Source organism: Coregonus clupeaformis, unplaced genomic scaffold, assembly GCF_020615455.1.
Source record: "Coregonus clupeaformis isolate EN_2021a unplaced genomic scaffold, ASM2061545v1 scaf1033, whole genome shotgun sequence".
Classification (NCBI taxonomy): Eukaryota; Metazoa; Chordata; class Actinopteri; order Salmoniformes; family Salmonidae; genus Coregonus; species Coregonus clupeaformis.
Window position 1 is genome coordinate 50,362 of NW_025534487.1, and position 26,908 is coordinate 77,269.

The following is a 26,908-nucleotide window of genomic DNA, read 5'->3' on the forward strand; positions in this document are numbered from 1 at the left end:
GATCTGTCTGAGACGTTTATGTGTGGTTCTCCTTTGAAAACCCCAAGGTGAGCGAAGTTTGTAAGACCTCTAACAGAAGAGAGGGTCCCTACAGTTGACAATTCGATGTCTAGTAAGCAGCTTATTGCTGAACAGAGTAAAGATTCTTCCCTCGCCCCTATTTTTGCTGTGATACGTCCGGAGGAGTTTGATAAAGTTTGTGTGGGTTAATTTGACAGAGATGGTGTTCTGGTGAGGAAATGGCGTTCTTGCGCCACTTCTGGGCAAGACGATTGGCCCAGTGTATCTCAAATTGTCATTCAGGTTACACTTCGACAAGAGATACTGAGGTTGGCTCACGATGGTAGTATGGCAGGACATCTTGGGATCAACAAGACGTATGACCGTATCTTGCGTAACTTCTTCTGGTCTGGTCTGAAACAGAATGTTGTGGCATACTGTAAATCCTATTGCGTTTGCCAGCGAAAGGGTAAACCGAAGCAAGCTGTACCGATTGCACCTTTGCAGCCTATTCCTACTTTTGACTAACCTTTCAGCAGGGTTCTGCAGGACTGTGTTGGTCCTTTGCCCAAAACAAAGTGTGGTCACCATTTTCTCTTAACCATAATGTGTGCTGCCACTCATTGCCCTGAGGCCATTCCACGAGAGGAAAGTTACTACAGATATTCCTCTTGAAATCAGACTTGTCCGTTGTAAGGACAACTTGGTTGCTGGTTGTCTTTCGGAGGGGGACGGGGGTGGGGGGATGTGAAAAGTTGTCCTGTAATTTTTTAACAAAGAATGTCCCTCAAGCTTTGGTAAAGAGATACACAACTCCCTGTCGGATAATGGCTGAATTATGCCTCTTTTAGCCTCCCCAAGATGCCAACATCTCTTGAGTAGGTTGCTAGGTGTTGCATTAAGATTGCGATAGTATATTAAGAAGAGGTTCTACTTTTTATTTTTTCCGCTCACTCGCTTCACTTTTTAAAATAATGAAATCCGTTAAACATTTAATAAAATGTGTAAAGCCTTACGGAAGGAAAGGTAAAAGAAGGCCAGGACTTTTGATATGAAATAAGCTTAAAAAAAACAGAACTGAAGCAACAAAACAAATTTGATTTGTAATGTAACAAAATCACTCTAGTTACTGGTAAAGAGATGATGAGCTATAATTGGGGGAAGATCTCTTACTAGTGCAGATTGTTGTAGAGACAGGTTCACTCTGTTCCCCATTGCTCAGCACAGTTGCAACACTAACAGTGTACTCGGTGCCAGGTTGCAGGTTTGAGAGTGTTTTGTGGCAGTCGTCAATATTGGCTGCACAGGGGTCTATTTCTGGGCTGTAGAAGGATATGGACTTTCTCCAGTAGGACTTTCTCCATCTCTTAAGGTCCAGCTGAGATTAAAGGAGGTCTCTTCCATCTTTAAATCTGGGTGCTAGGAGCACTGTAATAAAATCTATATTTGTTTAGGAAAGAGGATGTGCTGTTTTTGAGTCCAAAAATGTCTCTAGGAATGAATGAATTATGTAGTCTGCAGGTAGGTAGTGATGTAGCCTGCCTCAGTTGGTAGAGCATGGCGTTTGCAACGCCAGGGTTGTGGGTTCATTTCCCACGGGAATGAAAAAAATAAACAAAAATAATGTATGCACTAACTGTAAGTCGCTCTGGATAAGAGCGTCTGCTAAATGACTAAAAATGTAAATGTAAAAAATGAAAGGTCGCTGGTTTGAATCCTCAAGCCGACTCTGTGAAAAATCTGTTGACATGCCCTTGAGCAAGGCACTTAACCCTAATTGCTCTGGATAAAAGTGTCTGCTAAATGACTAAAATGTAGTCTGAATAAAAACACAAGTTATCCTACTGTACCTGCGGATAGGGATGCTGAGACACATCTGCTTTGGCTTCCATCTTCTCCCTCTGTAGCCACGTTGAACTGGTACTTTTTACCCGGGTTGAGTCTGCTTATTTGAACTTCATGAACATTTTTCACCCCTAGACTGCACAGTTCCCCGTCGCATCCCCAGGTCACTCTGAACATCTGTGGTCCCTTCAGCCCTTCAGGAGGACTCCAGCTCAGAGTCACAGAGTCTGACGTCAGCAACAGGACCTGGATGTCACCAGGAGGGGGCAGCACTGATGAAGGAATAGTGATAGAGAAAAACAGATTTAAAATTACAAACACAAATGTGTATTATTCATCCCAGCAGTTAAGGGACAACAATTGATATCTTACCAAATGTATCTTCTTAAATGTAGATTTAAATTAAATAATATTGTTTAGATCAGTTTCTTCTGTGTTACCTACCATCATCTGAGCTCAGCGTTGTGTGTTGGTCTCCATCAAAATTCTTATGCTGTGAAAACCAAAGAAAGAGTCAATCATTTCTGTGAAACATGTTATTTTGCTCTTGACACATAAACCTTTATCTTTATCGAGCATATACTGTACATCTGCAATGAAGAGTATGAAAACAAACCAGGAGCTACCTCTCTTCCAGTTTTCTTCATCTTATGGAAGATGGTATCATGTCCTTTGTGGTTTGTCTCTGCACACTGACTGCAGATCAGCATCTGGTCTGTCCTGCAGAACACCTCCAGAGGACTGTAGTCATGTTGACAGAGTTTCTGCACCAGGTCTCCAGTCACATCCACCAGTGTGTGTCTCTGCAGTGCTTCTATTGTATAGTGTTGTCTGATGTGGGTCTCACAGTAGGACACACTGCAGGTCTGACAGAACTTCACAGCTTGGACCTCAGAACAGATATCACAGGGTACCTCTCCTGGCCTGGTTGGGAATTGGAAAATAACATTTATCAAATACATTGATCAAAAGACCCTCATCTATTCAGTTTAACACATAATGGCCTGATAATAATACACATGGTAACCTACCTATAACTATCTGTTATCATGACGTGTATTTTTGTTTCACCCTAAGTCACATATTTTATTTCATGAGGTTAGCATTAATATGTCATAGGGTTTTATTTCCAGCTGGGCGCAAAGGAGAATCTCACCCTTTGTTTCGTAGAGAGACCCCTCCTTTGAAATGTATAGGGTATATCATGGATTGGTCACTCTTCATTGATAGAACACCAGAGGAAATAGACTCTGCTCTCTCTGGACTGCCCCTAGTAGTACAAGACAGTCAGGCAAAACACACTAAAAAACTAATAAAACACAATGATAAACACACTAAAAAACTAATAAAACACTATGCTAAACACACAAAAAAACTACTAAAACACTATGCTAAACACACTAAAAAACGACATGCTAAACACACAAAGAAATACAATAAAACAACAATGTATTATATTCCTCTCTTCCACATAATGTGAATTTTAGTTTATCTTCTTCTAGCCAACTACATGCATTAACATAATCATTATAGGCACTTATTGACTTTTCCTGGTAGAACATGGAACTTAGAATCTCACCCTTCATTTTGCTGTAAGGTCTCCTCCTCTTTGAAATTAATTGGGATATTTATTGATTTGTTACTCTTCATTGATATAAAACCAGAGGAAATAGACTCTGCTCTTCTAACATGGCACCGTCATAGGATGCCACCTTTCCAACAACTCAGTTCGTCAAATTTCTACCCTGCTAGAGCTGCTCCGGTCAACTGTAAGTGCTGTTATTGTGAAGTGGAAACGTCTAGGAGCAACAACGGCTCAGCCGTGAAGTGGTAGGCCACACAAGCTCACAGAACGGGACCGCTGAGTGGTGAAGGTGTAACACGTAAAACATCGGGCCGGGCTGGAGTGGTGTAAAGCTCGCCGCCATTGGACTCTGGAACAGTGGAAACACGTTCTCTGGAGTGATGAATCACGCTTCACCATCTGGCAGTCCGACGGACGAATCTGGGTTTGGCGGATGCCAGGAGAACGCTACCTGCCCCAATTCATCGTGCCAACTATAAAGGTTGGTGGAGGAGGAATAATGGTCTGTGGCTGTTTTCATGGTTCGGGCTAGGCCCCTTAGTTCCAGTGAAGGGAAATCTTAAGGCTACAGCAAATAATGACATTCTAGATGATTCTGTGCTTCCACTTTTGTGGCAACAGTTTAGGGAAGGCCCTTTCCTGTTTCAGCATGACAATGCCTCCATGCACAAAGCAAGGTCCATACAGAATTGGTTTGTCTAGATCGGTGTGGAAGAACTTGACTGGCCTGCACAGAGCCCTTACCTCAACCCCATCGAACACATGAATTGGAACGCTCGACTGCGAGCCAGGCCTAATCGCCCAACATCAATACCCAACCTCACTGATGCTCTTGTGGCTGAATTGAAGCATGTCCCCGCAGCAATGTTCCAACATCTAGTGGAAAGCCTTCCCAGAAGAGTAGAGGCTGTTATAGCAGCAAAAGGGGGACCAAGTCCATAATAATGCCCATGATTTTGAAATGAGACGTTCCATGAGCAGGTGTCAACATACTTTTGGCCATGTAGTCTATCTACCTCAAATACCTCGTACCTCTGCACATTGATCTGGTACTGGTACTCCCTGTATATAGCTCCATTCTTGTGTATTTTTTTTCCTCATGTTACTATTCAATTTAATTTGTTCTTTATAGTCTTATTTTTAAACTCTATATCCTTGGGAAGGGCTCGTAAGCAAACATTTCACGGTAAAGTCTACACCAGTTGTATTCGGCGCATGTGACAAATAACATTTGATTTGAACTACCACTGGCCCTTGATTTGTCTTCACATTCATTTACACTAAATCTATTGGTTAGAATTAAAACAATTAAACATCCCATCATGCTTAGTGTCATTACAGTGGCGGTAGGTGTCCTAGTGGTTAAGAGCGTTGGGCCTTTAACCGAAAGGTCGCTGGTTTGAATACCGAGCCGGCAAGGTCGAAAAAAATCTGCCGTTCTGCCCTTGAGCAAGGCAGTTAACCCCCACCAACTGCTCCCCGGGCGCCGATGACTTGATGTTGATTAAAACAGCCCCCCGCACCTCTCTGATTCAGAGGGGTTGGGTTAAATGTGAAAGACACATTTCAGTTGAATGCATTCAGTTATGCAACTGACTATGTTTCCCCTATAATAAAATGTTCTGTTTACTCAGCAGTAACTCAGTATCCTTCATAGAAATCATATGAACATATTAGTATATATTTGAGAGGTGTGCTGTATTTTTAGTCAAAATCCTCTTCATGTTAATCTATTTTAAAAATTGTAGCATAGGATCTAAAAGTATTCAACAAGCAAACAAACACACCTCATTTCAGGGTCCATGGTCTCATCAAGATCCTTGTTTGGTGACCCATCCTTCTGTCTTTCTTTAGGGATGGCACCACCCTCAGCCCCCTGATGATAACTCATTCTAACTCTCAGAGAGGAGGTCTCACAATCCTGAAGAGGACTGGTCTGGTCCCATATCAATCTGTAAATAAGAAGAGTAAATACCATTATATTAAAACATTTAAACACAAAAGCAGAGTAGGCCTACTGTGCTGGGGATTTAAGTTGACATTATAATGACATCCTGTAAAGCATTTTGTACCGAATGCAATTGTGAAAAGCAGTAAAGCTAAATATTTTAGTTTTTTAAAATATAAAAAATAAAATAAAATAACAATTTAACCCAGCAATGTAGCATAATTATAGTGAATATGTAATTAGGTTATTTCTTTGTCTTTTTCGTGTCGGTCCTCTTTTAGGAAATTGTGTTATGCCTAGGCCAGCAATCCGCCCCCGTTTATTTTTATACAGTTTATGTTCAATTGAAGTCAAAAGTAAATTTTTTGTTAATTTTCCCAACCTACTATGTTAAGTATACTAACCTGTGGAATAATGTATCCTAACCTGCTAAGAAAAGTCAATCCTGGTCAATTCTGACATAAACTGTATCCCTTCTAGCCAAAACGCCTCAACCTGCCCCAACCATAGAGAATGATAGAGGCCTCTAGTGGCCAAAAGGCTGTATTAGCATGAGCAGCGCTTCCACCATTTTAATGAAATCTGTATTGCCTACTACTTAATAAAACGACATAATGTGTACTACTAATCCTACTATATAATATTTAGAAACGTACTGTTTACAACAAATGTATGCAGTAAGCAACAAATATCAACATACTAGAATCACCGTTCATTTGGGTACAGTGCGTCCTTCCTCAACAGTGTGCAGCGAATTATAGCCGGAACATCCTGGCATTTAAAGCTTAGTCTATTTTCCAAATTTCACATATAAAACGTTATATTTTCGAATACCTAAAATGCACACTATTTAGAACGCAAGTATGGGTATTCGCATACGACCACTGTAAAAATATAACATGACTCAAATAGGCCTATGACTCCCTATCAAAGTAAGGAAGAAATACACTGTATGTGTACAATACACACGATTGTCCATTATTTCTTTCCTCATAAGCGTCTCTTATTTTAGGATAAATATAATAATATATCTGCTCAATATCTTAACTCTCAGCGTCAGGTAGCTGTGTAAAAGAGAACACGTTTCATGGTCTTCCTTGTACGAACTCCGCCATTATGCTAGTGGGCACTAGATTTTTATACTTGCAATTTATTAGAAAGAAGTTGAAAAATTGGCCTTTATTATAAGCAAGTTTTCGTTGAGTTGAATAAGAATCGACTCCCAAAGAATCTAACACCTGACTTTCATAATACAAATGTTAACCTACCATTCCTCCTGCTGTCTTGATTTGATAATGTAGGAATGTGTCTTCAGCTCGTAGTTATTAAATGCAGTGAAAATACAAACAAACATAGATCCGAAAACATTACACAGTATTCGTATCAACTTTCTGGCGTTCCTGTGATAGTTGTAATCAATCCTTTGTTCCTCTAGGTGTCGACAGAGGACTTTGTAGAGCTGATGGGTCCTGAGACGTTATAGCAAAGACAGCAGAAATTAAAGGAGTGTGTGTGGGGGTTGGGGGCAGGAGAGATTGACATGTTGGCTCTCCATGTACATTTAAAGCCAGCTGTGCTGCTCTGTTCTGAACCCATTTTAATTGTACATGGCTAAATAACAGTTGACAAGTTACATTTAAGCCCATCATCTCAAAATATATATATTTTAAAGCCCTCTGCTTTACACCTCTGAAGCCCTCCCGCGTCATGGTATATTTTCATAGAACTGTACAGTGCAGAGGAGGCTGGTGGGATGAGCTATAGGAGGATGGTCTCATTGCAATGGCTGGAATGGAATTAATAGACTGGAGTCAAACATGTGGTTTCCATACGTTTGATGTGTTTGATACCATTCCATTCATTACAATGAGTCCATCCTCCTATAGCTCCCTCCCACCAGTCTTCTCTGGTACAGTGTCATTGAATATCCTTTACTGAATCAAAGTGTATCGATGTGAACAATCCCTCTGTAAATATTGATGTACATGTTTAGTTTCTACATTCTTTTTACAGTTTATGTTGATATTTTTACTGGGAAAAAGGTAGATATTCACAACTACATAGCCTCTATAGCTCATGAAGCATTGTGGGGATACATAGATCCTGTACGTTGTTGTTCACTAACTCTGTAGACCAACTAGTGCATAAATAAAACATGGAATGGAGTCCTTAGTCCATCCGTTATCAGTGTAATGAAAACATGGACTGGACAAGCAGTAATGTTCAGTAGTAGACTACACTACAGCAGTTATCAGTATAATGAAAACATGGACTGGACTAACAGTAATGTTCACTAGTAGGCTACACTACAGTAGTTATCAGTATAATGAAACCATGGACTGGACTACAGTAATGTTCATTAGTAGACTACACTACAGTAGTTCTCAGTATAATGAAAACATGGACTGGACTTCAGTAATGTTCACTAGTAGACTACACTACAGTAGTTATCAGTATAATGAAACCATGGACTGGACTACAGTAATGTTCATTAGTAGACTACACTACAGTAGTTCTCAGTATAATGAAAACATGGACTGGACTACCAGTAATGTTCACTAGTAGACTACACTACAGTAGTTATCAGTATAATGAAAACATGGACTGGAATAAAGTAATGTTCACTAGTAGACTACACTACACACATAAATAACAGTGTTTTAACAAATCGTGGTATCTGTCCAGCACTGCCTCGATACTCTCATAATATAATGCTGATGGCTGCTGTATTAGGACAGACTACTTATAAAGGAGCACCAACATCATATGATTTGGTTTATCCTTTTCTTGTCAGTCATTTCTAATGAAATTATAGTTCATTGTAGAGTTAAATTTTGTCCATAGCCACCACCATTTTATGCCATATTTAACTGCCAGAGAACAGTGAATATTGTCCTCAGGTGGCTGCCCTTCCCTTGTCCTTAGTCTGCCTACTGTCCCTCCTATCACCATGGAGACACCTTCCTGAAAACAATAACACTGTACTTTGCTTAAACCTGTTCTGCCAGTTCATGTCCTTAAAGATTAGAATGTTCCAAAAAGATGACAAGATGGTTCAGACGTTCATCATCCAGGGTTACTATTAAACAGATATGTTATATTTCTGGTTTGTCCACTTGTTTCCTGCTTGCAGTTACAGGAATGTTCTAACTACAAGACACATGACTACATATAATAATAATAATAATAATATGCCATTTAGCAGACGCTTTTATCCAAAGCGACTTACAGTCATGCGTGCATACATTTTTTGTGTGTATGGGTGGTCCCGGGGATCGAACCCACTACCTTGGCGTTACAAGCGCCGTGCTCTACCAGCTGAGCTACAGAGGACCACAAATGTTTCTGCAGTGAGGGTGGGTAATGGAAGTAAAGGTGTCCTTGGATGAATGTCAACTAAAACACTCAAATTCAAATCTGGACCTCGAAGCCTGTTCCACTGCTTTTGTCTTCTAATTTTCTCTGTCAGGGACTGATTTAGACCTGGGACACCAGGTGGGTGCAATCAGTCATCAGGTAGAACAAAATCAGCACCATTTCAGATTTGAATACCCCTGCCCTAAAATAATACAATGTTCAAAGGTAGTCCATGAGGAGGTAGGCCTATTAGGATTATGTACATAGCTATTAACCTCACATGTAGCTATAGCAACTGATTAGGGACCAGAGGTATTCACATTTTACCCTACGAGGACAGCTGCTGGTTTTCTGTTCTACCTGATAATTGATGGCAGCAACCTGGTGGCCCAGTGTCACGAGTTACAAAGCCAGAACCCAGAAGCAGACCAGGACAAGGTAAGTTGAAACGAAGGTGAGTGTTTATTTACAAAGTCAAGAGTGATGCTGAATAATCCAGGGAACAGAGCGGGCGGCGTTGATTAGTTGTTGGGGGTGCAGTGGTTGATCCAATCATGGCTCGGCAGCCGCCGACCACCAGGCAGAGGTTGGATGAAGGTTCGGACGAGTGACTGCAGATGGAACAAAACGGAGGTAAGTAAACAACAAACCAACAAGGTGCAAAACAACAAAACTAACGCTAGAAGCTCTAAGACTGATACTCTGGTAAACCTACTGTTCATGGCTAACGATCCGGCAGGGAATGGATGTTAGGCCAGAGCCTAAGAAGGGTGATGATCAGGACCAGGTGTGCAGATTGCTGATGGGATGCAGGTGCGGAAAACAAGAGAGCTCCCGCCTAGCAACGTTGCCCGGCAACCAGGCAGGGAGCGTTCCAGAACCCTCGGGAAACTGGAGATCACGAGCAGAAAAACTAGTACACAGACCGGACCCGACTCAGACTGCCGGGATCGTTACAGTACCCCCCTCCGACGCAACGCCACCGGGCGGACTCCCGGAGCGCCAGGATGGAGGCGGTAGAAGTCACGAATGAGGTCAGCATCTAGGATCTGTCGCCGCGGAATCCAACTCCTCTCTTCAGGACCATACCCCTCCCAGTCCACGAGATACTGGGAAACCCCGGCCCCGCCGTCTGGAATCCATGATGCGTCGCACCGTGTAGGCAGGACCACCTCCGATCATCCGAGGAGGAGGAGGAGGAGGCGGAGGAGGCAACAGAGGACTGAGGAAAACAGGCTTGAGGCAGGAGACATGAAAGGTGGGATGGACTCTGAGCGTCCTCGGGAGTTTGAGTCGAACTGCCACCGGATTGATCACCTTCTCCACCACAAACGGACCAATGAACTTCGGTAACAACTTCCCTAGACTCAGTCCGTAAAGGAAGATCCCGTGTGGCCAACCAGACCCTATCTCCGATGGTATAGGTGGGAGCGGGGATCCGGCGACGATTCGCCTGGAGCTGATACCGGTCCGAAACTCTAAGGAGTGCCTTTCTGGCCCGATGCCAGGTCCGGTGGCAACGACGAATATGGGCCTGAACAGAAGGCACTGAGAGCTCCTTCTCCTGAGAAGGGAACAAGGGAGGTTGGTAGCCATACAGGCACTGGAAGGGGAGACATCCCAGTGGCAGATGTAGGGAGAGTATTGTGGGCATACTCAACCCAAGGCAACTGAGAGACCCAGGAGGTGGGGTTGGAAGAGGCCAGGCAGCGTAGCGTGGATTCCATCTTCTGGTTGGCTCTCTCCGCCTGACCATTAGATTGGGGGTGAAAACCAGATGTGAGACTGACTGTAGCTCCAATGGCCAAACAGAAGGACTTCCAGACAGCAGAGGTAAACTGAGGGCCACGGTCGGAAACGATATCACTGGGCAAACCGTGGACCCTGAAAACCTCCCTAACCAGGATCTCGGACGTCTCCGAGGCAGAGGGAAGCTTGGCAATTGGCACAAAGTGGGCGAACTTGCTGAATCTGTCCACGATAGTCAGAACGACCGTGTTCCCCTCAGAAGCGGGCAACCCAGTGACAAAGTCCAGGGCCAGATGCGACCATGGTCGCGGGGAATAGGAAGGGGGTGAAGTAGTCCAGAGCTGGGCCGATTGGTACTCTTATTCTGCGCACACACTGGACAGGCAGCAACATAACCCCGAGTATCCTCGGCCATGGCGAGGCCACCAAAAACGTCTGCGAAGAAAACGCCATCGTCCGAGCCACGCCAGGGTGACAAGCCATCTTGCTGGCGTGGGACCATTTGAGGACCGCAGACGAACCGACTCAGGCACAAACAACCGACCGGGTGGACCGTTACCGGGACCGGGCTGCGTCCGAAGGGCCGCCATCACCTCCTCCTCAATCTTCCACCTAACAGCTCCCACGACGCAGTTCCGGGGAGAATTGTCTCGGTCTTGGACCCACTCTCCCTCCGTCTTGGAGAACATCCGAGACAAGGCGTCCGCCTTGCCGTTCTTAGATCCAGGTCGGAACGTCAGGGAAAAATTGAATCGTCCGAAAAACAACGACCACCTGGCCTGACGGGAGTTGAGACGTCTAGCCGATTGCACGTAAGCAAGATTCTTGTGGTCAGTCCAGACAATAAACGGTTGCTCCGCCCCTCCAACCAGTGGCGCCACTCCTCCAAGGCAAGTTTCACCGCGAGAAGCTCCCGGTTACCCACATCGTAATTCCTCTCCGCAGGCGAAAGGCGACGAGAGTAGTAGGCGCAGGGATGGAGTTTACTGTCCGTGGAGCATCGCTGCGACAGGATGGGCGCCAACTCCCACATCAGACGCGTCCACTTCAACGACGAACTGACGGGCCGTGTCCGGTTGAGAGAGAATCGGTGCGTTGGTGAATCGCCTCTTCAAATCCAGAAACGCTCGATCCGCCTCCGGATTCCACTTGAAGCTCCTGATACTGGAAGTCAAGGCAGTTAACGGAGCAGCCACACGGCTGTAATCCCGGATGAATCTGCGGTAGAAATTCGCAAACCCCAAAAATCTCTGGAGCTGCAATCTCGTACCGGGCTGGGCCCATTCCAGAACCGCTCTAACCTTCTCCTGGTCCATCCTAATCTCTCCCCTGGAGATGATGTACCCGAGAAAGGATGTCGTGTGGGCGTGAAACTCGCACTTCTCGGCCTTCACGAACAGGCGATTCTCCAACAATCGCTGCAGAACCTGCCGGACATGCTGGACGTGGTCGGAAGGTTCCTTCGAGAAGATCAGAATGTCATCCAGGTAAACAAACACAAAGAGACCGATCATATCTCTCAGGACGTCGTTCACCATACTCTGGAATACCGCTGGAGCATTGGTCAGTCCAAACGGCATCACCTGATACTCGGTGACCCATCGGTGTATTGAAACCCGTCAACCACTCGTCTCCCTCTCTGATCCGGACCATGTGATACGCATTGCGTAGGTCTAGCTTGGTGAACACCGTAGCACCCTGTAAGGAGTCGAAGGCAGAACTCATCAAGGGCAGGGGATACTTGTTCTTGACCGTGATGTCATTCAACCCCCCGATAATCAATACACGGTCGAAGAGAGCCATCCTTCTTACCCACAAAGAAGAATCCTGCCCCCAGGGGGTGATGACGAGGACGAACGAGACCAGCAGCTAGGGACTCCTTGATGTAGGTCTCCAAAGCCTCACGTTCAGGGCGGGAGATACTGTATAACCTTCCCTTGGGGTAGACAGCTCCAGGGAACAGGTTGATGGCACAATCATATGGTCGGTGGGGAGGGAGTGACAGAGCCTTCTGCTTACTGAACACTTCCCCCAAATCGTGATATGTCTCGGGAACCAGGGACAAATCTGGGGGGTTTAGCCTCAATCACCTGACTGGGAACCGAATGGGGACAGGCAGTCTTGAGACAGTTAGCATGACAATCAAGGCTCCAACTCGTTACCTTGCCCGTCACCCAATCGAACGTGGGATTGTGTTCCTTCAGCCAGGGGTATCCAAGGACCAGAGGAACATGGGAAGACGGCAGAATGAAGAATGAAATCATCTCCGAATGATTCCCCGACAACAGCATCTTAACCGGTTCAGTCCTCATCGTGATACGTGCCAGACTACTGCCGTTCAGAGTGGTCGCTTCAATGGCTTCCGGCAATTGCTCCTTGGAAAGCCCCAGCTGTTCCACCAACTCGGCATCAAGAAAGCTTCCATCGGCACCTGAATCGATAAAAGCGTTAATCGCTAAGCTCTGATTCCTGTTCACAAGGGTAGCCGGGAAACGGGGTCTGACAGAGGTATTGAGAGGTCGAAACTGGCTCGCTAAAAGTCCTCCCAACTTTAGCGAGCCGCGCAGTTTGACGACCGCCGGGAACAGGTGGCGAGGTAATGTCCCGAACCACCACAGTAGAGGCAACAGTTAGTCCTACGTCTGAGTTGGCGTTCCTCCTTGGTTAACCCGTGCCGCCCTACTTGCATTGGTTCAGAATCGGGAGACAGGACCTCTCCACTAATCCTGTGTGGTGGACGATGATCGACGTATTCTGGTCCAATCCCCGACCCGACTGGAACCTGAGAAGCTGATCGATTGGACGGACCCCCATTGCTTCTCCCTCCTTCGCTCTCGGACTCGATTATCCACCCGAATAGACAAGGCTACCAAGCTGTCCAGGTCACTAGGCTCCGGATAGGAGATCAACTCATCCTTGAGCTGCTCCGACAGACCCTGGTAAAAGGCCGCTTGCAGAGACTCCTCATTCCACCCACTCTCCACAGCCAACGTCTTGAACTCGATCACGAAGTCGGCCACGCTGCGAGTTCCTTGGTGAAGCGAAAACAGGCGCCTAGCTGCGTCCCTCCCTCGGACGGAATGGTCGAAGAGCTTCCTCATCTCGGCCGTGAACCCCTGGTATGAAGCCATGCAGGGGTCTTGTCGTTCCCAAACGGCTGAAGCCCACTCCAGCGCCGACCACGCAGCAACTCAATCACAAAGGCTATCCTAGCCTTGTCTGTGGCATAAGAGTAGGGCTGTAGATCGAACACTAACCCACACTGCATAAGGAAAGAACGGCATCTTCCCAGCTCCCCCTCATATTTATCCCGCGTCGGAACCTTGGGCTCACGGAAGGACACAGCTCCAGACGCGGCAGGCGAGATGGGTGAAACCGGTAGTGGATCCTCCACCGGAAACTTGCGCTGGTTCTGGACCTCCGTCAGACCGGTAGAAAGGTTCCGAACTGCCAACGCGATCTCCTGTAGCTCCGTGCTATGATGGCCCAACATCTTCTCCTGATGGGTAATGGCATGGCGAACAGAGTCCAGGTCCGCTGGGTTCATTACTGGCCGGATCGTTCTGTCACGAGTTACAAAGCCAGAACCCAGAAGCAGACCAGGACAAGGTAAGTTGAAACGAAGGTGAGTGTTTATTTACAAAGTCAAGAGTGATGCTGAATAATCCAGGGAACAGAGCGGGCGGCGTTGATTAGTTGTTGGGGGTGCAGTGGTTGATCCAATCATGGCTCGGCAGCCGCCGACCACCAGGCAGAGGTTGGATGAAGGTTCCGGACGAGTGACTGCAGATGGAACAAAACGGAGGTAAGTAAACAACAAACCAACAAGGTGCAAAACAACAAAACTAACGCTAGAAGCTCTAAGACTGATACTCTGGTAAACCTACTGTTCATGGCTAACGATCCGGCAGGGAATGGATGTTAGGCCAGAGCCTAAGAAGGGTGATGATCAGGACCAGGTGTGCAGATTGCTGATGGGATGCAGGTGCGGAAAACAAGAGAGCTCCCGCCTAGCAACGTTGCCCGGCAACCAGGCAGGGAGCGTTCCAGAACCCTCGGGAAACTGGAGATCACGAGCAGAAAAACTAGTACACAGACCGGACCCGACTCAGACTGCCGGGATCGTTACACCCAGGTCCAAACCAGTCCCTGATTAGAGAGGAATCATTTTTAAAAAGCAGTGGAACTGGCTCTGGTCCAGATTTGAATGTGAGGGGGTTAGGCAGCTATATCGAGAGAAAGATGGCGTTCCAGATCGTCTTTTTCTGCATACGAACATTATCACATCTCACACCGCCTGGAGAAGTATGCATCATGTCAGGAAACCCATTAATGTGACATATTATTATATTGCAATCAGACTCGCAGCGCAACTGCAAAAAAAGACTACCTGGAACGCTGCCAGATAGTTTGCCTGTAGTGTTTTGTTTTGCAAGTAGTAACAAAATATGTTAACATTTGACAATTTCATGTATGCTAACAATAAAAATCCCTTTTTGTGAACATCCTTACAATCTGTCATGCGAGATCTGGGCCATTCGATTTGTACCTGTTCAAATTACCTGAGAGGAATAGCAATTGTTACGACGTTGAGTCCTAAAGTCTTCCCCAGTTTGAATAAGGAATAGCCTACCTGCCGTCAAACATATCTTAACCTGACACGTTTATAAAACATGTTGACTTACCATTTTCCTGCTGCATTCAGAGTAGACTAGCCTGGAGCATGTACTGACACGGTCATAATAAAAAGGTGGAAGCCTAAGGTGACGTTACTGAGGTGAGGTGAGGAGAGGAGCATCTGTGCATCCATCACTTCGGACAACTTTAGTAAAGATGGTGAGCATGAGCACGCTTTCCCCGCGTGAGCTCACTGGTTCCTCTGCCTCGCCCCGCCTATCCAGAAAATATATTAGCCAGTGAAATGTCTTGCCCTGTGGCATCCCCTCCACGGGCCTGGGGGCAATAAGTAGACCACTCGAGTGGCCCCGCTCCGATCCGAATAAATGAGGGATGTAGGTGTTTCGCTTTCTCTACAGTCTCCGACTTCAGAGATCCCTGTTGTCAAAAGACTACAATAGCCACAAGACTGTTGACAACCAAAGCAGCCATTACTGCAGTTGTTTAACATAGCAGTCATTAAGGAGAAGCGCGTTTAATGTTTTGTAATAGTGTTGAGAAAAAACAGTGCTGAATAAAAACTTTAACATGAACTGACTCGTAAAAAAGCAGCTATTTGCAGTATTCTTTGACAGTCTCTCTGGTCATGGTTTTTAAAAGTTATGAAATCTCATGTAGGCTAGTATCAAACTTTTCTGTTAGCTGTAGACACAGTGATTTGAGCAGTAGGCCCACTTGATTTAGCCACAGATCTCCCAGTTCGCCGGGTAGGCGGAGTTTGTATTTTCAGACAAATGAAAAGGTTCATATTGGGAACACTTTGCCTACCTGGTGCGCAGGGCGTCTGAATCAAGTGGTCCTTCCGTCAACTGCGCAACACGAATACAAAAAAAGGGGCAAGCCTTCATAGTTGGCTTTTCTGCAGAAATGTTTGGTGATCGACTAGGAATGGCTTAAAGATCGACCGGTTGATCAATTGGTGACCAGTGCATTACGATAGCGTGTTTTCTGGTAGGGAACTGAGTCGGATGTATTTTCTGGTAGGGAAAAAGTTAATTAGTGGAATTTATTTCCGTCTTAATGCGTTTGAGCCAATCATGTCACGGTTCAGACAGACGACAAGAGGACCACAATTGCGTCACACCAGAAAGTTTATTAAAACTTAAGGGAGAAGGGAAGTAGGGAGTGAGTGAACGCTCCAGGGGTTATCCCGTCCAAGGTGCTGGGTCTGTGCCCCCCCCCAGTGGCAGCGGTGCGTCCGATGACGCCGGTGGTTGGTGGTCCAGAAGTCCTGGGGGGGGAGGAAACACAGACACAACGGGGCGGATGAAACAAGGCAGAAGTACAGTTCAAGGGAAATCCAAATACGTTGTAGCAAGGCAGAAGGCTGGTCAGAGTTACCGGGGTCGAAGAGTAGTCAGGAGTCGTAATGGCAGAAAGCAGGTCTGGTTTTCCTGGGGCAGAAGAGTATCCAAGAATCAGGCAGGTCCGGGGTCACAAAACAAGGGTGAGCCAGAAGCGTGAGCACACAGGTTCGGGTGTGAGCTTTGCAGACGATCTGACAAAGGAGAGCTGAGAGACGGGACTTTAAATACTGGGAGAGGTTAGTGGGTAATGCAGCGCAGCTGGCAGAGTAATTAGAGCCGAGCAGAGCAGGGACAGGTGGAGCTCGTTAGGCTGAGTAGAGAGAGAGAGATGAGCAGAGTGGAAGATAGCGGAAACACATTAAGGTGGTAACCCGGTGGAGTGAGAGGGCTCATGACAGAACCCCCCAAGGGACGGCCCCAGAAGTCCCAAGAGCAACACCACGCCGGGCGGGAGGAGGCGAGCCGGAGGAGGGGCTAGAACTCCTCCGAACGGTCCGAGCGAACGCCCTCATCCTCGGAGGAAGCCGGAGGGCCGTGGTCGGGAGATGGGACAGGTCCCGAGACAGGATCAGGCACAGGACAGGAAGCCGAGCGGGCAGGACGGTTAGGGATCCCTCTGGGGCGGCCCCTACGGATTGCAGGTTGATCAGGATGCCGTTGGTGGAAGGCGGTGATGAGAGTCCTATCCACAATCCGACTAGCTGGCACCCAGGTCCTTTCCTCAGGTCCATAGCCCTCCCAGTCAATGAGGTACTGGAGACCCCTACCCCTCCGTCTGGACCGAAGCAGGCGGCGGACGGTGTAAACCAGACCACCATCGACGAGCCGTGGAGGAGGAGGACAAGGCGCAGCAGGGACCAGCGGACTCTCATGAACGGGCTTAATCTTAGACACATGGAAAGTGGGGTGCACCCTCATGGAATTAGGCAGTTGGAGCCGGACAGCAGTTGGGCTAATCACTCTTATGATAGGGAATGGGCCAATGAACCGAGGTGCCAACTTCTGCGACTCCACCCTGAGTGGCAGGTTCCTTGACGACAACCACACCCTTTGACCAACATGGTAGGTGGGAGCAGGGATTCTCCGACGGTTGGCCCCGGTAGTGTAGCTGGCAACGGATCTGAGAAGTGTGGCTCGGGCCTGTGACCAGGTGCGGCGACATCGACGGGCAAACGCAAGTGCAGATGGGCAAGTAACCTCCCCTTCCTGACTGGCAAATAGAGGAGGCTGGTATCCATAAACACATTGGAAAGGGGACATACCGATGGCAGAGCAGGTCAGAGAATTGTGTGCGTACTCCACCCATGTCAATTGCTGCGACCAGGAGTGGGGGTTGCGTGAAGTCATGCAACGCAGTGCCTTCTCGAGCTCCTGATTTGCCCGCTCTGACTGCCCATTGGATTGGGGATGGAATCCGGAAGTCAGACTGACTGTGGCTCCCAGCAGGTGACAGAACTCCTTCCAAAAAGCGGAGGAGAATTGTGGACCACGGTCAGAAACTACATCCTTTGGCAGTCCGTGGATCCGGAAGACGTGTTCCAGGACCACCTGGGCGGTCTCCTTGGCGGTTGGGAGCTTGGGGAGGGGAATGAAGTGTGCCATCTTGCTGAATCGGTCAACTATGGTGAGAATGACGGTCTTGCCCCTTGAAGGGGGCAGCCCCGTGACAAAGTCAAGGGCGATGTGAGACCAGGGACGTCTGGGCACAGGCAGGGGCTGCAGCAATCCGGCTGGGGGGCTGGCAGGACGACTTGTGTTGGTTGCAGATGGGGGCAGGCTTGGACGAATTCCCGTACATCCTTTCTCAGAGCGGGCCACCAGAACCTCTGGGCGAGCAGGTTGTAAGTGCGGGTGGAGCCAGGGTGACAAGCTAGGCGGGAGTCATGTCCCCACTGAACGACCTGGGACCTCAGGTTTTCGGGGACAAAAAGGCGGTCAGCTGGGCAAGTGCTGGGACCGGGCTGGTTACGGAGAGCTTCCAGCACCTGTTCCTCAACAGCCCAGGTCAGAGCTGCTACGATGCAGGGACTTGGCAGAATCGACACAGGATCCTTGGAGGGGTTGTCATCCTTCTGGAATTGACGGGAGAGGGCGTCTGGCTTGGTGTTGCGTGATCCAGGCCGGTATGACAGAGTGAAATTAAACCTGGTGAAGAACAGGGCCCAGCGGGACTGCCTGGAGTTCAACCGTTTGGCCGTGCGGATGTACTCCAAGTTCTTATGATCGGTCCAAACGAGAAATGGAATGGTGGACCCCTCCAGCCAGTGACGCCACTCCTCCAAGGCAAGCTTCACAGCCAGCAGCTCTCGGTTCCCTATGTCGTAATTGCACTCAGAGGGGGACAACCGACGTGAGAAAAAGGCACAGGGATGGAGCTTCCTATCCTCCGCAGCCCACTGAGAAATCACAGCACCAACTCCCACATCCGAGGCGTCCACCTCCACAATGAATTGCCGGTCCACGTCAGGCATCTGGAGGATGGGAGCGGAGGTGAACCTTACCTTGAGGGTACTGAAGGCCTTGTCGGCTGCTGGGGTCCAGGTGAAGGGTTGCTTGGTGCTGGTTAGAGCAGTGAGAGGGGCAGCAACGGTACTGTAGTTCCGGATAAACTTTCTATAGAAGTTAGCAAACCCCAGAAACTGTTGCAGCTTCTTTCTGTTCTCCGGAACTGGCCATGACGTGACTGCTGATACTTTGGCAGGATCCATTTGGATACTTCCCTCTGCCACTATGTACCCCAGGAAGGCCACTGTCTTGACGTGAAACTCACACTTCTCTGCCTTGGCGTAGAGGGAATTCTCCAGAAGACGATGAAGGACTTGCTGGACATGGCGGGTGTGTTCAGACAGGTTTCTGGAGTAGATTAAGATGTCATCCAGGTAAACGAAGACAAACTTGTTTAACATGTCCCGCAGTACATCATTCACTAGAGCCTGGAACACAGCAGGAGCATTGGTGAGGCCAAAAGGCATAACCAGATACTCGTAGTGGCCTGTTGGTGTATTGAATGCGGTCTTCCATTCATCTCCCTCCCGGATCCGCACTAGGTGGTAAGCGTTTCTGAGATCCAACTTGGTAAAAACAGTGGCTCCCTGGAGCAACTCAAAAGCAGAGGTGAGCAGAGGGAGAGGGTAACGGTTTTTCACTGTGATGTCGTTGAGTCCCCTGTAGTCGATGCAGGGGCGAAGAGATCCGTCCCTCTTCCCCACAAAGAAGAAGCCAGCACCAGCCGGAGATGAAGATGAACGGATCAATCCTGTGGACAGAGAGTCATTGATGTAGTCCTCCATGGACCTTCTTTCAGGAGCAGACAACGAATAAAGACGGCCCCTTGGAGGAGCTGTTCCAGGGGAGGAGGTCGATGGCACAGTCGTACGGTCGGTGAGGAGGCAGAGATGTGGCTCTTGCTTTGTTAAACACTTCTCTGAGACCATGGTAGCATTCTGGGACATGGGAGAGGTCAGGGGCGGAGTTAGTAGGTACTGGCCGAGGGGGTAGTGCGGCAGCAAGCAGGCAGGTTCGGTGGCAGTCCTCTCCCCACTCCCTGATCACCCCGGTCACCCAGTCGAGCTGAGGTTGTGCCGGGCGGAGCCATGGGTAACCCAGGATGAGGGGTTGGCCTGGAGAGGGGGAGCAGGTGAAACTGGATAGTTTCTTGATGGTTTCCGGACAGACCCATCAAGACCGGGGCCGTGACATGAGTGACCGATCCGAGTAAGTGTCCGTCCAGTGCCCGGGCAGGAATAGGAGGTGTCAAACGGAGGTTCTCCAGTCCCAGTTGGCGTGCCAGCTTGATGTCCATTATGTTGGCTTCGGGCGCCAGAATCCACCAGAGCAGCCAGGGTGTGAGTAGAGTCAGAGAGGCGGAGGTGAACTTGCAGCAAGGGTTTGCGGTCGGAGGACTGGATGGTCATTGAGCTCAACCGGACTCCCCCTATGCCCGGTGAGCTTCGGCTTTTAAAAGGCAGGTTACCACACGATGTCCATCACCTCCACAATAGAGGCAGAGGTTTGAGGTGAAGCGGCGCTGGCGCTCTGCAGGAGTGAGAGAGGCTCGCCCAATCTCCATAGGCTCCGACTGATCAAGCTGACTTGGGTGAGTGGCAGTAGCTGACAGGAGCCCAGTCGGATCCCTCCGAATGCTGGTAGTTGGTGGACCTTGGCGCCCCCTCTCACGACGACGGGTCTGTATCCTTCTGTCGATCCGGACAGTCAGTGCGATGGCTTCATCAAGAGTGGAAGGCAGTTCATGGGAGACCAACTCGTCCTTGATATAGTCAGCCAAGCTATGGAAGAACGCGTCCACCAACGATGGTGTGTTCCAAGAACTTCGTCTTGCCAGGGTTCGGAAGTCGATGGAATGGTCTGCGACTGTACGTCTGCCTTGTCGAATACTGAACAGTTCACGAGACGCCTCTGCGGTTGGTGAATCCAGGTCAAACACCTTCAGCATCTCCTCAGCAAACAGGTCGAAGGTTGCACATGCGGGGGTTTGACGTTCGAACTCTGCTGTTCCCCAGAGTCGAGCTCGGCCCGTCAGGTGAGTGATGGCATACCCGACCCTAGCCCCCTCCGTGGCGAAGGTCCTTGGCTGCAAGGAGAACTGAAGTCGGCAGCTAGTCAGGAATGGCCGGACCTGGGTAGAATCGCCGTTGAACCGCTCGGGGTTTCCAATCTTGGGTTCCGGGGCAGCGGCTGAAATGACCGGGGCAGGTGACTCGAGGCAGGGCTGGTGGGCAGACTGGCTGGGGTAAGGTTGGTGAGGAGTTGAATGATCCTGGCGAGTTGTTGTTGCTGCTGCTGGGACTGCTGCTGGTGCTGCTGGAACTGCTGATGCTGTTGGTGGCCGACCTGAAGCAGAGAGGTGATGTCGCCGCTCATGCGGCCTAGCTCTCTCTCAGTGTGTTCCAGGCGTAGCATGGCGGTGGGTTGCTCAGGTTCTTCGGTTTCCATGTCGGGGGAAGTGTGCGCTGAGTCCATGATGGTCAGATCGTACTGTCACGGTTCAGACAGACGACAAGAGGACCACAATTGCGTCACACCAGAAAGTTTATTAAAACTTAAGGGAGAAGGGAAGTAGGGAGTGAGTGAAGGCTCCAGGGGTTATCCCGTCCAAGGTGCTGGGTCTGTGCCCCCCCCCAGTGGCAGCGGTGCGTCCGATGACGCCGGTGGTTGGTGGTCCAGAAGTCCTGGGGGGGGAGGAAACACAGACACAACGGGGCGGATGAAACAAGGCAGAAGTACAGTTCAAGGGAAATCCAAATACGTTGTAGCAAGGCAGAAGGCTGGTCAGAGTTACCGGGGTCGAAGAGTAGTCAGGAGTCGTAATGGCAGAAAGCAGGTCTGGTTTTCCTGGGGCAGAAGAGTATCCAAGAATCAGGCAGGTCCGGGGTCACAAAACAAGGGTGAGCCAGAAGCGTGAGCACACAGGTTCGGGTGTGAGCTTTGCAGACGATCTGACAAAGGAGAGCTGAGAGACGGGACTTTAAATACTGGGAGAGGTTAGTGGGTAATGCAGCGCAGCTGGCAGAGTAATTAGAGCTGAGCAGAGCAGGGACAGGTGGAGCTCGTTAGGCTGAGTAGAGAGAGAGAGATGAGCAGAGTGGAAGATAGCGGAAACACATTAAGGTGGTAACCCGGTGGAGTGAGAGGGCTCATGACAAATCAGTTGTGTTGTGACAAGGTAGGGGGGGTATACAGAAGATAGCCCTATTTGGTAAAATATCAAGTCCATATTATGGCAAGAACAGCTCAAATAAGCAAAGTGAAACGACAGTTATTGTCTCTTCCTTTCCTGTGGCGGTTCTCATGAGAGCCAGTTTCATCATAGCACTTGATGGTTTTTGCGACTGCACTTGAAGAAACTTTCAAAGTTCTTGACATTTTCCGGATTGACTGACCTCTTAAAGAAATAATGGACTGTCGTTTCACTTTGCTTATTTGAGCTATTATTGCCATAATATGGACTTGATCTTTTACCAAATAGGGTTTTCTTCTGTATACCACCCCTACCTTGTCACAACACAACTGATTGGCTCAAACGCATTAAGAAGGAAAGAAATTCCACAAATTAACTTTTAACAAGGCACACCTATTCATTGAAATGCATTCCAGGTGACTACGTCATGAAGCTGGTTGAGATAATGCCAAGAGTGTGGCTACTTTGAAGAATCTCAAAAATGAAATATGTTTTGATTTGTTTAACACTTTTTTGGTTACTACATGATTCCATGTGTTATTTCATAGTTATGATGTCTTCACTATTATTTTACAATGTAGAAAATAGTAAAAATAAAGAAAAACCCTTGAATGAGTAGGTGTATCCAAACTTTTGACTGGTACGATATATAGAACAATTTACGAACAAAAAAACAAAATCAAATATTTCAATAAGAACATCTCCACATGGCCTGTCCTCCCTATAGGCCTACATTAAAATGCAACCAATGCGGTTCTAAAAATGTAATACGTTTTTTTTCCTCGCTGATGCTACGTCAGTGTGAATCATTTCACATATCTCCCCTCTTTCAGGGGTTTAACGTTACAATTGAATAGCTAGGCTATGTGTTTGTAGATCGACTAAGGTGAATGAACCTACAGCATCCAAGGTGATAATGGCTGGGGTCATTTAGGCTTGTTTTTGCTGTTCTCCAAATAGCGTTTTAACGTTTTTTTAAAAATTGTATAGAAATGCAATAAATGAGCTTCAACTTTTTAAAAAAATACCTTGAGGAGGGGATAGCAAACTCGTCCGTTCACCTACCAATTTACACTTTCCTCAACCACTGACCGCTTATCGGTTTCTGGGTTATGGCGGAAAGGTAGATGGAGGAGTCGAGGAAAGGACAGACTTTTTTTGCAATTGAGAATCTCCCGTTGCTGTTCACTAGCTCTGTCCCTAACTAGTGCATGAATAAAACATGAAATGGAGTACTGAGTGCATCAGTTATCAGTATATGGACTGGACTCCCAGTAATGATCACTATAGACTACAGTAGTTATAATAATACTCTCATAATATAATGCTGTTGGCTGCTGTATTAGGCTAGTATGATAAATCAGTTGATTTAGGATAGACTACTTACAAAGGTGCACCATCATCATGTGATTTAGTTGATCCTTTTCTTGTCAGTCATTTTTTATGAAATTATAGTTAACAATTATAGAGCAATTTGTTTTTATAGACAGACTACAACTCCGCCATTTTAGGCCATATTTAAGTGCAAGAGAACAGTGAATATCATCCTCAGGTGGCTGCCCTTCCCTTGCCCTTAGTCTGCCTACTGTCCCTCCTATCTCCATGGAGACACCTTCCTGAAAACTATGGCACTGTACTTTGTTTCAAACCTGTTCTGCCAGTTCATGTCTTAAAAGTTTAGAATGTTCCAATGTGGTTAGTCAAAAAGATGACAAGATGGTTCACACATTCATCATCCAGGGTTACTATCAAACAGATATGTTATATTTCTGGTTTGTCCACTTGTTTCCTGCTTGTAGCAGGGCGCAGTTACAGGAATGTTCTAACTATAAGTCACATGATTACGTGAGAAAATGTTTCTGCAGTGAGGGTGGGTAATGCAAGTAAAGGTGTCCTTGGATGAATGTCAATTAAATGAATTAAATCTGACCATACCAGTTCATGCCCCAAAACACTCAAATTCAAATCTGGACCTCGAAGCCTGTTCCACTGCTTTTGTCTTCTTCTAATTTTCTCTGTCAGGGACTGATTTAGACCTTGGACACCAGGTGGGTGCAATCAGTCATCAGGTAGAACAAAACCAGCACCATTTCAGATTTGAATACCCCTTCCCTAAAATAATACAATGTTCAAAGGTAGTCCATGAGGAGGTAGGCCTATTAGGATTATGTACATAGCTATTAACCTCACATGTAGCTATAGCAACTGATTAGGGGCCAGGGGTATTCACATTTTACCCTATGAGGACTGCTGCTGGTTTTCTGTTCTACCTGATAATTGATGGCAGCAACCTGGTGACCCAGGTCTAAACCAGTCCCTGATTAGAGAGGAAGAATTGTTAAAAAGCAGTGGAACTGGCTCTGGTCCAGTTTTGAATGTGAGGGGGTTAGGCCTACAACTATATTGAGAGAAAGATCGTCTTTTTCTGCATACGAACAATATCAGATCCCACAACGCCTGGAGAAGTATGTATCATGTCAGGAAACTCATTAATGTGACATATTATTATATTGCAATCAGACTCGCAGCACAACTGCAAAAAAGACTACCTGGAACGCTGCCAGATAGTTTGCCTGTAGATTTTTTTTAAAGTAGTGAAAAATAAATTTACATTTTACATTTTAGTCATTTAGCAGACGCTCTTATCCAGAGCGACTTACAGGAGCAATTAGGGTTAAGTGCCTTGCTTAAGGGCACATCGACAGATTTTAAATGAACATTTGACAATTTTTTTATATATGCTAAGAACAAATGAAACCCTTTTTGTGAACTTCCCTGTGCGCAATCTCTCATTATGCGAGATCTGGGCCATTTGATTTTTACCAGTTCAAAATACCTGAGAGGAATAGCAATTGTTATGACATTGTGAGTCCTAAAGTCTTCCCCAGTTTGAATAAGGAATAGCCTACCTGCCAGTCATCAAAACATATATTAACCTGACACTTTTATAAAACATGTATACTTACCATTTTCCAGCTGCATTCAGAGTAGCCTAGCCTGGAGCATGTACTGACACGGTCATAATAAAAAGGTGGAAGCCTAAGGTGACGTTACTGAGGTGAGGTGAGGAAGACAGGCAGGAGGAGAGGGGAGGGGAGGAGCATCTGGGCATGCATCACCTGGGACAATTTTAGCTTCTTCTTCGATGAGGTTTAACGGTGGTTGGCATCCAATAAATGTTGCAATACTGCCACCTACTAGACTGGAGTATAACTCCTTTATACTTTGCCTGAATTGAAATCATAATAAATAAATAAAATAAAAAAAATTAAATAAACACCCCCTACTCCACTATTTAAATACCCTACCATCTAACCCAATCACAAAAAACCCACCACCCTAATCCACTATTTAAATACCCTACCATCTAACCCAATCACAAAAAACCCACCACCCTACTCCACTATTTAAATACCCTACCATCTAACCCAATCACTAAAAACCCACCACCCTACTCCACTATTTAAATACCCTACCATCTAACCCACTCACTAAAAACCCACCACCCTACTCCACTATTTAAATACCCTACCATCTAACCCACTCACTAAAAAACCCACCCCCCTACTCCACTATTTAAATACCCTACCATCTAACCCACTCACTAAAAACCCACCACCCTACTCCACTATTTAAATACCCTACCATCTAACCCACTCACTAAAAACCCACCACCCTACTCCACTATTTAAATACCCTACCATCTAACCCACTCACTAAAAACCCACCACCCTACTCCACTATTTAAATACCCTACCATCTAACCCACTCACTAAAAACCCACCACCCTACTCCACTGTTGAAATACCCTACCATCTAACCCACTCATTCAAAACCCACCCCCCTACTCCACTATTTAAATACCCTACCATCTAACCCACTCACTAAAAACCCACCACCCTACTCCTCCATAATATCTGGCATGCTCACGGTTCCTCCATAATATCTGGCATGCTCACGGTTCCTCCATAATATCTGGCATGCTCACGGTTCCTCCATAATATCTGGCATGCTCACGGTTCCTCCATAATATCTGGTATGCTCACGGTTCCTCCATAATCTCTGGTATGCTCACGGTTCCTCCATAATATCTGGCATGCTCACGGTTCCTCCATAATATCTGGCATGCTCACGGTTCCTCCATAATATCTGGCATGCTCACGGTTCCTCCATAATATCTGGCATGCTCCCGGTTCCTCCATAATATCTGGCATGCTCCCGGTTCCTCCATAATATCTGGCATGCTCACGGTTCCTCCATAATATCTGGCATGCTCACGGTTCCTCCATAATATCTGGCATGCTCACGGTTCCTCCATAATATCTGGCTCACGTGAGAGAGGGAACAGCTGGCTCTAACCTACTTATCGTCCCATCCCGCACCGCCAGACAAGAAAGAATTTGCCAGTGAGAAGTCTCGCCTGGAGCAGCCCCTCCGTGGGGCGGGGGCAATAAGTAGTCCACTCGAGTGGCCCCGTACTGATCCAAATAAATGAGAGAGTGGGGTGTCTCGCTTTCTCTACCGTCTCTGACTTTAGATATCCCTGTTTTTCTATGGTCAAAAGACGACAATAGCCACAAGACTGTTGACAACCAAAGCAACCATTACTGCAGTTGTTTAATATAGCAGTCAAACTTTTTCCTGTAGTCTCAAAATGATTAAACGTTTTATTTCATGTAAAGTTTATTTTAGATTTCTACATCAAATAGAGCATACTTTGGCTAGACTAATGTGGCTTCTAC

The 26,908-nt window shown here is 47.1% G+C and overlaps 1 long non-coding RNA gene across 1 annotated transcript; it reads right to left on the minus strand.

Annotated features, from left to right (window-relative positions):
- Positions 1 to 2,728: 2,728 nt before the first annotated feature.
- LOC123486145 lies at positions 2,729 to 25,322 on the minus strand. The gene is made up of 3 exons (XR_006659264.1): positions 25,133 to 25,322; positions 3,002 to 3,115; positions 2,729 to 2,769 (listed from the first exon to the last, which is right to left on the minus strand). It is a non-coding gene; the product is annotated as an uncharacterized LOC123486145 (long non-coding RNA).
- Positions 25,323 to 26,908: the final 1,586 nt, after the last annotated feature.